Source organism: Cryptotermes secundus, unplaced genomic scaffold (genome assembly GCF_002891405.2).
Source record: "Cryptotermes secundus unplaced genomic scaffold, Csec_1.0 scaffold633, whole genome shotgun sequence".
Lineage (NCBI taxonomy): Eukaryota > Metazoa > Arthropoda > Insecta > Blattodea > Kalotermitidae > Cryptotermes > Cryptotermes secundus.
This window is the reverse complement of record NW_019739220.1, coordinates 566,920-578,840: the sequence shown is the minus strand read 5'-3', so window position 1 is coordinate 578,840 and position 11,921 is coordinate 566,920.

Below are 11,921 nucleotides of genomic sequence, written 5' to 3'. Positions count from 1 at the left end.
TAAAATAAGGCAACCTAATTAGTCAATTGCCGCAAAAACAAGTAAAACTATGAAGCTACGTACATACTTACCTACTTTAAAGTGTCAAACAGTGTAAAGTAACAATTGCAATAATAAATGAATTCTTTATAAGCCGAGTGCTCCAGTTAAAATTTAAAGTGTTCCTGTCCAAGCGAGGCCCGTCAAGACCCTGAGACGGTTTCTCATGCTAAATAAACTTAAGGTGAGTTCTCATACTTCGCGCGCCCAATAATAACGGAAGAGAGAACGACTGCAGCGTGACGTCCAACTAAGTAGTTACAGACGTGAACAACGGAGAGAAAGAACGGCTGCAACGGACCCCATGGAAATCACCATCTTCTTTTGTTAAGGATGTATGTTTACAGATTCGTTGCCTGGCTATATACGTCCTCTTGTTCCGTGCGTTTGCTTGGCGCGGATTACATGGAAAACACAATTTACCCTATATTGTTTACCGGCCTTCGCATAGCAACGAGAGTTCTACTAATGTTGCCTCTATTCGTTACCGTGAGAATGTTTATGGATATTCCTCTATTGTTGCATAACCTATCAACAGACTCTTTACCAAGAATCTGTCTTCGAGGGAACTTATTTACCAACCCGTTGCCCAGCAATGGTTTTATATACAACAGTATGTTCCTCAGAACACCCAAAAAGGTCACTTAAGGTACGTATTGACTTTACACTGGAACGGACAAATAGTTAATAAAATGTGAGGATGTTATCAAGCTTCAGCTATCACAGTCTTACATTTCAAGAAGTTACTTAGTTGTAGGTGAGTAATTAGTTAAATATTATACACCTAATATTATTATTACTGTATCACAAAAGGCTCCTATGGCTAAACATTTAAAAACGTTTACTTCTTTCACATATGCCATATCGTTTTACCCTAAAAAATAACATTACATTATCAAGTTCACATGCCTTCTAAAGCAATATTATGAGACACTAACGATGTCTCATCTCAGGAATTGGCACAGCAGCAAAGCTGATATTACTAATGGTGGTGTAATGAATTACACTGTCACGTGTTGGGGTGACTTATATACGGGGTATTGGATTGGATGATTGGATTTATTGCACTTTTTAAATTCACACATTTCGGGATTACAGGAAGTACAGCGCTACCGCTATTCTGCACACTTTCCAGTTCACCGTTCCATACACACTAGGATTTTCAGTCATCACTAGCCGTATCCTGGCAACGGGTTAATAACCGTCTCCCTGTAACTTCAAATCACACATGAAATCTTCTTATCGTAATCTAGTTCCTTTCTTGCCATTTCTTCTCAGTCACTTTCGACTGCCATCTCCGGAAGTCGTCCCGATTCTGCTCCGACTATAATATTCTGTAGCACTAATTCTCTCTCTCTCTCTCCCTCTCTCCTACTCTTAGCCTGCCCAACACTGCTTATAACCACTTCGTACGGACCCCACAGAAATCACCGTCTTCTATTGTCAAGAATGCGTGTTTACTGGTCCGTTACCAAGCAACTGATTTCCTATTATTGCGTGCGCGTGTTGCGGGAATGTGTTTAATGACCCGTTGCCTAGCGATGAATATAACCGTCACAATACTAATATGGAGTATCCCCTAGTTATGTCACAGTCATATCAACATTTATGTAAATCTACCAGTTTTCCGATTTTATTAGGAGAGACAGACTCACGGATATACACAGGGGCACAAGTTCATGATTAGGTCAGAATATCTTTATATAAATAAGGAAAGTGCGTTGAAACACATATGTAACGAAGCTAATTCATTTCACAGAACACGATGCCATGAGAACGCACATCGAGTAGCCATAAAATTCCCATCCCCACAAATAGTGACAAAAAGGGACACCAAAATGTTCTGGTCCCACGAGTTGGAAAATAACAATAAGCTCTACATTTTGTTTCTGATGCTGTTAAAAGATGCGGCAGCCAATATGCGGTGAATTTTCTTATTGGAAAACAAACTGAACGTCGACAGCAAGCTGCACTTCATGAGAGAAGCATGTAGTACAAGAGACGTGAAAATGCATAGGCCTGTGTTAGTAGAATGGATGCAGGGAAATGGCCAAGTACAGCATGAAATTACATACCTTAAGGGCGACGAGGAAGAAAGGGACTTACAAATATCTAATCAGTAGAGATAATACATGTATAAACATTGCTAGGCAACGGGTCGGTAAACATATTCCCGCAACACCCGGACATGCAACAATAGAAGAACATCCATTACTAGGTAACGCAGCTATAAACATATCTCCTTAATAGCAGAAGACGGTATTTTCCGTGGTATCCGTGGTGCTCCTAGGACAGCATCGCCAGGCGCCTGTAGTAATGACAGTGGAGAGTGCAAAGAATCTTACAACATTCGATCCACATTAGCAGGTCAGCGACCCAACTCCCAAACAGTTGACTGTGCAAACCCCCCTACCAATTCCAGAGCAGTGGACTACTGCAATAGACCCCTGCCTCAGGGACACAGAAGGTCGCTTTAGAGAGTACAGAACAGTAGACGTGAAGAAAACTAGTCTAGAAGAAATAGAATTGTGTCGAGTTCTGGAGTTGATTGAGAAGAAGTGGCAAGAAATGAATTATGCACTGCTAAGAAGACTTCATACGTGAGTTCAAGTGAGAGGGAGACGGATAAATCCGTTGCCAGGATACGGCTTGTGAAAAACCGGAATCCTAATGCGTGTGCAACGGTGAATTGAAAAGTGTGTAGAATAGCAATAGCGCTGTAATTGTCTGTAGTCCCGAGTTCTGTGATTCTATAAGGTGTAATAAATCAAACCATCTAATCCAAAACCCGTCTTAAATGTCACCCCCATGCATGAAAATATAAGGAATAAATAGGGCCTATGCTATGGCCACGGAAAACTAGTATTTTAGAGCACTGTAAATACGTATATGTGCATATATATATATATATATGTGTGTGTGTGTGTGTGTGTGTCTATGTGTGCGCGCGTGTGTGGATTTCTGATAGCGGTACACATTCTGTATAACAAATTTCATTGCGTCACATCCCAGAAAATCGTAAACTTGAGTTCTTTCCTACCAATTTTCCCTCCGTTCTATCCTCCAGCCATGCCTTTCGTGACAAACTGTTTTATCGTGCGCTTGTTCTCCCTCTGATATCCACCTACAGGTATAAAACCTATTATAAAATACAAAACAGAGCAAACGAAGTGGCTTTTCACGTCCGTATCAGATTACTGTGCGGTTGGCGCACACTTTCCGTAAAAGCACTTCACGACGCTGAACCACTGACTGAGTGTGTCAGATCTTTTTTACACAAGTGACAAATACAGTGCAAGACGAAATAAATTTTGATTTCATTAGGATATCTAGAACCTGAATTAAAGTTTAATATAATTCACATTTTGTATAGGGACATATAACAAAACCACACACGACCATGTGTCACACACAGACTCCTATGGGAATATAGAATTATAAGTTAGGAGATAAGATGAATAAACAGAAACACAAATGCAATAAACTTTTGCGCATTATTTAACTATGCTTCCAGTAACCAGGCTACATTTTGAAATGGGAGAGAGGAATAGAGATGAATAATGAACTGGGAAGAAATTAGTTGTAATGAAATCTAGCTCGCACTCCGGTCTTGTCCTGTAAAGACTTGGGAGAAAAGCGGAAAAAGTAAACCTTCTCCTGTGTCTAATTCATTAAGCACGAAGCCGCGAAAACCTATGGGAAATGGAGGTACATGTCCACCATCTTGACATCGGCACAAGATGGAAGTGAGTGGTAAGCTTCACGCCCTGTCATTTTATCCCTGTGGATACAGCTCCCGTACTCATTGGATAGGAGACTGGGTGGGTCTCAGAGCCGGTCTGAACGTTGTAGAATAGAGAAAAATCTCATAACCCTACCGGGAATCGAATTCATACCGTCCAGTCCAGAGCCATCGCTATACTGAGTGAGCTATCCCGGCTCTGCGAGACTGGGGAAACACTAAAACCTTCAGTCAGGAAAGCCGGCATCCAGGTCGAGTCTTCGAAACGAGCACCCACCGAATACAAGCCTAGAGCCTTGTCTCTAGACCAATCTATTCAGTGTCGTTAGAGTAAGTGAAAATAAGGCACAAGAACAATAAACCTGGACTGATGTACAGATCAAGAAAGAAGAACGAAATGCCGTCTGCAGGAAACACAAGGAATCAGCTCATATAATTCTGATAGATTATCCGATCTGTCAGCCCAGCTAGGACATCTCTCCCATCTGGATTCCTATTATCGCAGCAGAAGTCAGACAACTACAATTCCGTTTGGGTCTAGATTGAGTGGGAAATTCGTGTTCTTATATTGGTACCGTACAGAGAATTTGTGTCTTTAGTGATGACTTCTATTCTGATAGTACTCGAATTTCAACAACAATAGCCGTGAGAAAGTGCATCGACATCGGTGCTAGGCATCGTGTGTGTGTGTGTGTGTGTGTGTGTGTGTGTGGAGTTTTCTAATTCTTTAATTACTGTCTTAACTCTTGTAGATGTTTTTTTCTGTGCTTGGTGTATACATCTTATACTTTGTCGGGAGATAGGGACTAGCTCTATCGATTGAACCCAATTGAGTAGGTTCCACATGCAGGCGTTACCAGAACCCAGTCACCGAAACGTTGTGTGGTTTCAATAAAAACATGATGCTGGATAATGTCCAGAAACAATTTTAAGAAACACTCTCTTAGGCAGTTAAAATTTGCTCAGTTGTTGGAGACCGTCTGTTCCGCTCAAACACAAAGATCATCAGAGAATGTCAGAACAGCCACCTGCTCACGCTGGTTCTTTGCTCGAGGATTTTTCTACCCTGAAGTTGGAGGCGATGGCATACTCCGAAACGTCGGTTTACACTAGATCTACACGTCGCCACATCCCAGAAGACGGCATTCTGACATATAATATGCCGTCCTACATTTCGCACTCTGTTGCTCTTAGATCCATTGCAATAATATCATCCTTCTACGGCAGGGGTCTCCAAACTTTTCGAACCGCGGGCCACATTAGGTAATTCAGCACTTTCAACGGGCCGGATAAAATGAGAAAATAATAACTCTAGTTATATGAGTTTTATTGAAAGCACAGAATTTCATTAACTAAATACAAATTACGTGAGAATAATTTATCGTATATTAATGACAACAGACAGTAGCAGCAAATGCTCATATTTTCATCACAAATTATAACAAAACAATTAATGTGAATGATGGAACTCTTTTTGCATTCTTAAAATCTGATTAAATTGAGGTTCAAATTTTGAAACGCTAAACACAAGTAGCGACTTTAAATGTTCATCGAATAAATTTGCCCTCTATTTCGACTTGATGTACTTCATCTGGGATAAGGTTTGTTCACACAGATATGTCGTCCCAAAAATGGAGATAAATTTACAAGCAAATTTCTTTAAATTTGGAAATTGCTCAGAGTTCAGAAATTTATAAAATTCGATCAAATTTCCTTCCATGTATTTGTCTTTAATATGATAATTTTCCTGAAGTTCAATAATTTCCACGAAATTGTTCTTTCAAACGTGAAATGACTAAATTTGCAAACGAGGAAGGAAATTCTGCTTCATCCTTTTTATGCAACTCTGCACAATGTAGCATATGAACAAAGTTAAAATTTTTCACTTGGCTTTCCAGAAGTATCAACTTTGCTCTGAAGGCCTTGATAAGTGCAAATAAATCACAGACTAAGTTATTTTCACCCTGCAACTTTAAATTCAAATGGTTCATATGTTTCACCAGATCAGCAAAAAATGATAATTTCCAAAGCCACTCGTTATCTGATAAAAGTGGTTCGTGATGGGTTTTCTCGGTAAGAAATATATCAATTTCATTCCTGAGCTGAAAGAAGCGCGAAAGAACCTTTCCACAGCTAAGCCATCGAACTGCAGTATAATATGACAGGTCAATAAGCTCGGAATCACATTTACCAGTACTCACTGGAAAATTAGTTCAATTGGCGCATTTCTGCACAATTCTTTCGCGGGCCGGATGTGGCCCGCGGGCCGTAGTTTGGAGACCGTTGCTCTACGGAAAGGTCTCTCTATAGCCCTCTCAGTCCAAAGCTCTTCGATCTCTTCCTTAAACCATGCGGGATGGTTGAAGGACCTAGCTGATTTTTTTGTAATATTTGTGAGAATTATTGCTACTTTGTAAGGGTTAATCTTTAATGAACATAAATCAGAGCAAACAGGATAATCAAGAGAATCTAGTAAAGGTTTTGTGATAAAACAGTTCCAAGTTCAATGTACACATTCTCTAATAACATGAAAAGTAATCACAACTCTGACAAATCCATTTCTGCTAAATACTGCACTGCCGTTTGCCTGTCCATACTGTCACTGCATTACCTGTACGTCTGTGGAGATTATTACCTGGCTCCTCGAGTATTAAGTACTGAAACGGGCACGAATCTCTGGTCGCCCGAAACACTCAGACCACTGCTGGGTCTATTGCGAGCCCTTGTTTTCACTAGGGTCCTTCAGGCAGCCCTGTCCTTTTTTACTAGAGGCAGAATCTCTTTGGTAAGAGAGGCTTGCACAACGTGTAGTAGTATTTACTTTTTCTGTTTTAATTTGTCTTGCGTGTTTAATGAAGTCGGTGTGTAGGGCGCTTGAAAGATATGCAGGTTGGTCTCTGTTTCAATGCCACATAATCTGAGAGCTTCAACTGTGCCTCTCTGAATGTTATTTGGATTTCTTGCTGCTTCCTTCATACCGTCCGCGCGTAATCAATATGCAAGCTCAGAGGACAATTTCTGTCGACTATACACGTAGTTGCTTTTCCGCCAATCACGAATTGTTCCTATATAAAATCTAGAGATATTTAGGGATCTCGTGTAAAATCATTTCCATGTAAATCCGCAGTGCCGTCATTCATATTCTCCTACAAAAGAATGTTCTCATCTGGAGTTCTTTCTGTCTTGTTGAAATAGAAAATTATTCCAGAATTAAAATCAGCGACATTATCACACCCTTTTTTATTCCTCGGTACGTATGATACCGGTCATATTATCTGTAAAATCAATCGCTGAAGAAGTTACCTCTTTTATTTTTATTTGGAAAGGAATTTCCGTTTTATCTGACCTTAGTGCTTCCACAGTTGCATTCTGTTTCAGTATTTATTGAGTAAGAAACAAAATGTGAACAGAAACTATCAGTTGGCATCACACCTTGCTCTTGTCAGCACAAGACTTCGTCAAATATAATACTCTTTGGCCTTAGTTTTATTCACCGACGATGTCTAAATATTATTTCCTCCTAAATAAGAAGTTCTAATGTATACGATGTTTACACGCCCGAAGAACCACGGATTATTGTGCCATACCTACCAGATTTCGTTTATATATAGCTTCCGAAATGGCAACTGCCATGCAATGCAGCTAAACCCTTATTCGCAAGGATAAAAGATGTCTTGTAAAGAAGACGCAAATATGTTGAAACTTTTCTCATTGCTTGCAGTTCATCTTTTGTTGTTCCTGATAGTTATTATTCTCCACACGCAGAACACACTGAAATCTGAAGAATACTATATTCTAGGTTAGGTTGTGTAGTCTGGTATTGTGCATCGACGTTTCTGAGGACGGCAATGCCTCGTTCTTCAGGGTCGAAGCGTAAGCCAATAGGAAAGAAGAAAAAGTAAGCAGGTGGCAAGCACTGAGAGAATCTAAAATCCAACAGCCTGCAATCCATTTCTTGGCACAACAACGAAAAGGGGACGGCGGAAGACTGCTAGTCGATCCCAGAACACACTCATGCTCGGTTTCCGCCATTTACTTTACCAGATGCTACAAGAATACCAACAGCATCACAGAGTTCATTTTCTGTCATATTCCTCCAAATTTTTTCTGTGGATGGATTGTCTCTCTCGGTTCCACAAAGAAATAACTGTGCGAGGTTCTTTTGTTTATTTCTTGACATAATATTCAGTATTTTTAGAGACATAAACAAGATAAATGTTTCGAATATTTCGAGGAAACTTCTGCTGCTTTTTTTGTATTGTGCAAATGGTGTCTGCCTTGTGTGGCAAGTTCAGAAGAAATATCAACCCAGATTTACAACCTTACAAATACCTGCTGCTTGATCTGCACTGTTGCTGTCTGAATCCTCATTGCCACTTGCTCAGATCTCAAATACTAGCATAAAGATCCAGGTATGAATTCTGCACCCTGCTTCTCTATTGGAAACCTATCTTCTTGTAATCGAGGTATTATCCTGGTATTTCCATAAAAGAACTAAGGGAAAACATTAAAATCTTAATCACCATAATCAGCGTCCTGCCGACAACCGGAACGAGACCCTCAAGTGTTTATGCTTCGCTAGTCTGCTCGGTATATAAGAAATATTACATAATTAAAAAGCAAACAGTGTTTAGGAAAAAAAAAGCTAAAGAACTTGGTATAGCGAATGTGGTATTTTATTTTTCCAACTCACAATTATGTTTTTATTCTACAACGTGTGAATAAAAACCTGAAACCAGATTAGAAATGGATTCAGTTATATTTCTGAGAAATGCATAAGGCCTGAGTGCATATGAAGGACTTTACAGAACTTCGTAGAATGGTGACACCCCTCCGACTGTGAAACGTCGCCTTGGGAAAGAAAATATTTCATGCAATCACGGACTTAATTAGGCAACTGTCATAAAAGTGGTTACAGCTTTTTTTTAAAATGAAAAAAAAAATCTTGCCTTACGTAAGAGATTTTATATTAAGACTTATAAGAGAGCTAATTGCCTGACAAATGAGACCTTCCAATATTAATTACAACTCTGAGAATACCATATTTCAAAAGCTTCAGTGATTATGGCGAGGGTAGCTTGTAAGCTAACAGGTGAGATGTAATGTTGTCCCTGTGCCTAATTACGCACCATGCCATAAAAAGGGACAGGTAAGTCGAGCTAAACTTCTTCATCTCTGCCCTAGACAAATGCGCTTGTTCAGCTTCATGCTTCGGCACATTAACCGAGGGAAAAAAATTCCCGGTACCCACTGGATAGGAGGGTGGGCGGAAACCAGAGCAGGTCTGGAAACTGTGGATAAAAGAAAAATCTCTTTCTTCAGCCGGGAATCGAAACAACATTCCTCTATCGGTCAGTCTGTACCCTAGTCGATACGACGGAGGCGCTATCCCGTCTCTTATGTGCTGATCCGCTCTGGGATAAATATAAAATCGAGTCTGTATGTACGTGTTTGTTTGTTTGCGCTTGTAGAGAATGCAAACTAAAGGCAAAACTTCAAAACAACATAACAAGAAGCAGGCTTGACACTTTTCTTGTTGTTCTCCTGTATTATCAAGTTTTCAATACGCCATTTTCCCTAACTGTTTTAACTTAAATTATTTATCAATGAAGACGAGATGGAACGGCGATACGACAGACAAATGAAAGACGTGGAAAAGCGATGTGAGAAAATTGAGAGAAAGAGATAACGGTAAAAAAAGGAATAAAGAAACCGGAAGATACGTGGTGAGGGTTGAAGATATGAGAGAAATATTTTTCCTTTAAAGATAAATTTGCGCATGCGCTAAAAACCTACAACCATGTAATGGGATTTCTTCAGATTTCTTTTTGGTTTATACCAGTCCATCTGAGAATATACTGAGATAAGAACATGAAAAATGTCGCTGTTTATTCCGTATAGCACCCATATCTACATAACATTATCACATTCTATAGTCCGACACTAAACTACATCTCCATTTGATACAGTGCAGATAAGACTTCCACAGTCATAAACGCCACAGTACATATGATTGCCTGTGGGGCCACCAGAAGATCACCATCACCCTGTATAAGAATGTATTACTGTAGCCGTTATATTGTGTTCAAAACTTGACATTTTAAATGCCCTGTATTTAATCTATAAACATAACAACAACAAATGAAGGTGTTTTTCACTGATTTTTCAGTTGACCATAACCTAAAAAATTAGAACTTCATACAGATTGAAGGTGATTATGAACATATCTGCACTGAAGGGAGAGCTAGTAATAAGAAGGCAGAACAACTTCAAATAAGGGGCTCGATTATTATTCTCTTCGCCATTGGAACCCTCAAAAAGGGAAATCAAATTAATACGATGCGATAGGAACGGGCGGAACGTAGAGCATGCAAGGAAGAGATGAAAATGTGTATTAATATTGTGGTGTATAGACCCGTTGCTAAAGCGACCGTTTCTGGGCAACGGCTCAGTAAACACGTTCCGCTGCAACGAATACGTTCGCAAAACTGTAGAGTGACTTTTGGAAACGAGGTGTTTCTGTGTGGTCTGTGCTGAGATGTTATAAGCAAAGGACAAAGTCAGTTGTGGGGCAGTTCTGTACAGGAGGCTGTGAAGAGAGCACCTGAGCGCGTGAAACTGAAGAATATGCACTGTTAGAAGCCGTCGCCAGGGAACGGCTGATGAATACACAGCAGACTAGAAAAAGGCTTAGAAAGTGCTGTGGTGAATTGTAAATTATGGAGATGATCGGTGTCGCTGCAATTACTTGTACTTACGAGTCGTGTGTACATATTGCATGGGTCTTGTTAGCGAATCACGTTGATTACTGTCGAAAGTCAATATTAGCTTCATATTGGGACAGTTACGACGGGGCCGTCAGCAAATTACAGTGCTCTGAAGAACAGATGTTAACTAATTCTCCTACGGCAGATACTTGAGATAGTTTACCTACTGACACTGCCTATCTTATCCGTATCAGCAGACACGTGTCCGTTACAGCAAATGCTATAAAATAATAACAAAATAGAAGTCATATCAGCGCCTTCATTACCTTGTTTATCACAAAACTTTATTGTAAGATTTGAGGCTTTCATGGCGGTGGCTATTAAGAATGCGTCTTCTGGGATGTGGCTCCGTGTAGAACTTGTGTGAACAGACGTTCCTCCGAAACGTCGGTTCACATAAGGTCTACATGGCGCCACATCCCAGAAGACGGCATTCTTCAAGAACTTTATTGCTTAAATATCTGTATTATTACGGTCACCAGAATCAACATCACAAACTCCGCCAGCCGTACCAACACCTCTATTTTTGCTTATTTTCATTATTTTGAAAAATAAAATAAATCTGGACTCATTATCTCACATTGTTGTCTGTGATTGCTGTGCGTTTGTATGTGTCCCCTCCACTAACAATTTCTAGCAACTGGACCTATCTTTACGAAACCTGGTACTTATATCAAGCCACCTGAGGCCGTCTCAGTGGCTTACTCCATAAATTTCAACGTCAGTAATACCAACACTGAAGCCCTTCAAATTGTTGGAACAAAAATATTATCTGAATGCTTAAACCGAGAGTCACAATACTTCGTGTGTGTATCATGCCCCCTAAGGTCATCTCAACAGTGCTTTTCATAATCTCTTCCTTCAGTAATACCAACACAGAAGCCTCTCAAGTTATACTGTTGTACTGACAACATTCCGCACACAAAGATTTTTCTGCTTGTGTGAAATAATTAAATCCTTGTGAAAGGAAAGTAGACGATTAGTTTTCAAAATTTCGTTTTACTACTACTACTACTACTACTACTACTACTACTACTACTACTANATGGCTTCACAGCCCTTTGTTGGGCCTTCGCCGCTTTTTCAGTTGTTGATTCTATATACAGTCGATAGGACTCCTTGGACGGGGGATCAGTACGTCACAAATACCTACACACAGAATTAAAGCACACACACACATCCATACCTTGAGTGGGATTCGAACGCAAGATCCCAGCGTCCAGACGACCGAAGACAGTTCATGCCTCAGATCGCGAGGCCACTGTGATCGGCCTATTATCATAATTACGCTTTCCATTTCAACTGTCAATTATGTTACCAGAATAGTTAAAAATAGTACCACAGTTATCGTCAACGCGTCTCTGTAACCAACA